The sequence below is a fragment of the Gadus chalcogrammus genome, chromosome 18 (genome assembly GCF_026213295.1).
Source record: "Gadus chalcogrammus isolate NIFS_2021 chromosome 18, NIFS_Gcha_1.0, whole genome shotgun sequence".
Taxonomy (NCBI): domain Eukaryota; kingdom Metazoa; phylum Chordata; class Actinopteri; order Gadiformes; family Gadidae; genus Gadus; species Gadus chalcogrammus.
In genome coordinates this window covers 1,725,034-1,729,546 of record NC_079429.1, presented here as the reverse complement: position 1 = coordinate 1,729,546, position 4,513 = coordinate 1,725,034, and positions in this window count along the sequence as shown.

Below are 4,513 nucleotides of genomic sequence, written 5' to 3'. Positions count from 1 at the left end.
CTATTTGAACCATTGTCACTGTGCCAGAACTGTCATGGTTGCAAAGTTCTTGTCATGGTGAACTTGAGACTTAATGCAAACAATCTGTTCGGTACTCTCTCTCCTCTCTCGTCCTCTATCTCCCTCTCTCCTCTTCTCCCCTCCTCCCTCCCCCACTCCTCTCCTACTCTGTTCTCTCCCCCCTCTCCCCTCTTAATAGAGGCAAAACATCAAAGTGAGGATTTAAAACCAAGTTCACTCTGAAGACCCAGAGAGAAAGCAGGTTAAAGGAGAATAAAGGTATCTAAGGGGTACTTAACTCTTGATATGTGCATTGTGACTATGGAGATGGATGGGTACCAACAACACACAATGTTGCCATTAGTATTGCATCGTATCGGAGAGAGGAGAGGGGATATGTCAATATTTGTGTTTGAAGATAAATCCGAAAGTCAACAAAACACCTTATTAATATTCTAATATCCATGCATAACACAGACATGACTGCACATACGCACTGAGACCTTTCAATGATTTACACACACTTTAATCACGTTCTCTTGTTCTCTCTCTCTCTCTTTCTCTCGCCCTCTCTCACACGCACACGCACACACACACACACACACACACACACACACACACACACACACACACACACACACACACACACACACACACACACACACACACACACACACACACACTCAAATATCTATGTGCAATACATATCTAATGGGAGACAGAGGTTTAAGTAGAGAGAGAGAGGGAGAGAGTAATCCAGGGAAACCGCACTTTAGAACTCTCCACGAGCTCCATTTACCGGAGCTTAATAGGTGTGCAACTGGGATGGTGATGAGAGGCGCGTGACGTGTCCCCAGTGGGGAGCGCGAGAGAGATTGAATGATGGCGGCAGTGTCCGTGACCGTAAACACCGCGTGAAGGCTCGCTTTGAGAGGTGTACAGCGCGCGCGCGCGCGCACACACACTCCTCCGCGACTGTCACGCGCTGCCGCGGTGACACGGCGTGAGGTCGTTCACCGGCTGTCGGTATTTACCGACTCCACGCGCAGCTAAACCCCGCGAAGAGCGAACTCTGCGGTCGGAGGGTAGGTGATGTTTTGATGTGATGCATGATTAATATTATTATATGTAATGACGCTGTACTGTTGACCTGCATTATTTATTGGACGTCATGAAGCCGTTAGTCCTACCGGCGGGAGCCACAAACGGCTGCCGGGCTCACACCTCATGTCCCCGGGTTACTGGGTGTCTGGTACCGGGTCCCGGCAGATATCGAACCGAACCCTATGTGGTATGTCTGCGGTGTTTGTTGTTATGAAATGAAAAAAAATATTTATGACAGACCACACCGCACGTTGTCTCATGAAAGACAACAGGTGAACGAGGCTGTGAATTGAGTTTCATGCTGCCGTCCCTCAAACTCTTTACCGGCGGTCATCACCGGAGGATGTGGAGTCCCGCGGACCCGACTGGATCCCTGTCTGAACTTCTGACTACTCTGTACAACTCTGTCCGTCTGTCTACCTGTAGCTGTCTGTCGACCTACCTACCTGTCTGTCTGTCAGTCTACCTGTATGTGTCTGTCTGACTACCTGTCTTTCTGTCTGCTTTTCGGTCTGTCTACCTGTAGCTGTCTGTCTACCTATATATCTACCTGTCGGCCCGTCTACCTGTCTCTCTATAGCTGTCTTTCTGACTACCTTTCTGCCTGTCGGTCTATCCATCGTCTGTCTGTCTGTCTGTCTGTCTGTCTGTCTGTCTGTCTGTCTGTCTGTCTGTCTGTCTGTCTGTCTGTCTGTCTGTCTGTCTGTCTTTATTACAAACACCTGTCCGTCTGTTATATTTGACGTTACGCTGTGTTATAGGTTAGCCTACTAGGGATACGCTTTTCTACGTTACTATGGTAACAGAATTGTGGCTGTTTTATTGATTCTACAGCAGGAATCAGTCTGCATGGCAGTTTGTTTCTGTCACCGTGTGACAACGTAATAACTCCCAATAGCTGTTTGCTCTCTGGGATTGAATGTGTTTAATTTCAGATCTGTTTAATTTGTTTGTAATAATACGCCCATAAGTAGGACAATTTGTGGACATTTCAACCGGTTAGTGAGGTGGTTCCCAGGGAGAAGGCGCCTCCTACAGGCAGACTGAAGAGCTGCAGGTCATTAGTGGTGCTGAATATTTATCAGTAGGCCTCCCATTAGCGCCCATTACCACCAGCTGTTCGCTCTCTGGCGAACAGTTTGGTGCTTCGGTGGTTTCTCAATCTTAAATTTGGTTGTTTAGTTCCACAAATTAATGTCGACAGATTATCATTTAGATGACGTACCGTCATTTATATAAACTTTAACATGAGTTTCGATGTACAAGCAACTCACACACACTCACAAGCTAAGGCTGTTTGAAACATTATGGATGAGAACAGCTTCTATCAGCTTCCACAAACATTGACTTTATACCAAACCCGTCGGGTAGAGTGTAAATAATGACACAATACTGACAGATCCGAGCGGGAGTGTTGGCGAGCTTATATATGTTTAAGGAACACAAGGTGTAAACTATCATGTCTTTGAAAGATTGCGGTGAATATTGGATTGGTTTGAAAACACTTTGGAGACACAGTGTGTGGGTTTGCTTCAAAGCTGTCATTTGTAGGCCCAACGATTGTTGTCCCCCCCCCCCCCCTCACACACACACACACGCACACACACACACACACACACACACGCACACGCAAACGCACAGTTCCTGATTTTGCAGCGGCAACAAACAGGAAGAGAGATGATTCCATGCGTGTGTCTTTGGTAGTTGTCTGGGGATTAGTGTGTATGTTGACAGACTGATCCATACTGTAAGTGGATTCATGTGATATTTATAATCTAAAACCTCCACAGCTTTATTTTTATGTTCGGTTTATTTTTGTGTACAAGAGATATTCTGTGAATGTTCGTTGCCTCGCCTCTCTTGTTTTTAATGCATACACTTCGATTTTAGAGAGAATTTATCACGAGACATAGAATGCAGAGGGATGGACAGTGTCTGTCTGTTTCCTGTCTGTCTGTCCGTCTTCAGAAGAGATGAAGTCTGTCAAGCGATGAAGTCTGTCAAAAAGTTAGACTAAGTCTTTCACCTAATTGGGATGTCAACCAGGTGAGTTGTTCAGATGTGTCACTCGAAGGTTGAGGTTTGAAGTACTACAGGTGAGTTGGTCAGGTGTGTGACTAGCAGGTTGAGGTTTGAAGTACTACAGGTGAGTTGGCCAGGTGTGTGACTAGCAGGTTGAGGTTTTAAGTACTACAGGTGAGCTATTCAGGTGTGTGACTAGCAGGTTGAGGTTTGAAGTACTACAGGTGAGTTGGCCAGGTGTGTGACTAGCAGGTTGACTAGCAGCACGCACGCACGCACGCACGCACGCACGCACGCACGCACGCACGCACGCACACACACAGTCTCTCTCCTTTCCGTCTGTCATTCTCCACATCGCTCTGAGTGTATCTATTATAAATGAGAGGGATGAGGCGAATGAACATTCACTGAATATTTTCTATATCTAAAATAAACCGTCCATGCAAATAGTGGAGAATTTAGGTTAAAGTTGTCACATCATGACTCGTTCTCTCTCTCTCTCTCTCTCTCTCTCCCTCTCCCGCTCTCTCTCTCTCTCTCTCTCTCTCTCTCTCTCTCTCTCTCTCTCAGGTGAAGATGTCATGATGCTTCCGGTCTCCAGGTTGAAAGGTCACCAGCCGGTTGCCATGGTTACCGCCCCCTGGCCCCCACTGGCGCTGCCATCCGAGGCCCCGCCCCCTTGCCTGTGGTTCCCCGGCCACAGTGGGGGGTGGTACGACCTCAGGCCCCGCCCACTTTACTACCCAGCCCCTTACTGGACCCCCCCGGAGGTGTCCGTCGTCAGGGTAACAGACACAGACACACACACACACACACACACACACACACACACACACACACACACACACACACACACACACACGCTCAGAAAGCACTATGCGCTGTGAGTGGCCACAGTTCAAAGAAGCTAAATAAATGCAGAGTTCATTCACAATAATAAATATGAAACATTAGAAATGGACGATTGGGTTGTCTTCTTCCTCAACTCCATCGTCAGAGTTAGCTTCGTCGGGCCTCCCATTGGTTGATGTAGAATTGACTGTTTCCTGTCAGTGGGAGCTTCCAGGCTGGGAGATGGTTCCTCTCCTCCCTCCGCTCTACCACTCCTCTCTCCTCCTCCCTCCGGTGCCTCCTCCTCCCCCCAAGGTCTGCTGGAGGAGCAGCGGGCCGAAGGTACACCCAGAACACCCCGTTGGTCTGACTGTGGTTAGAACCGCCGGAAATTATTCGAAAACATCCTTTATATTTGTATTTTGTTGCTACTTACGCAAACTCCGCAGGTTAACATGTTCGGTTGTTTCTGGTGGACCGTGCCACATTCTGTGATGTTTGTGACACTTGCTTACCTCGGTACAGCTGGTGGACGGTTGGATTTACCCAGAGGACT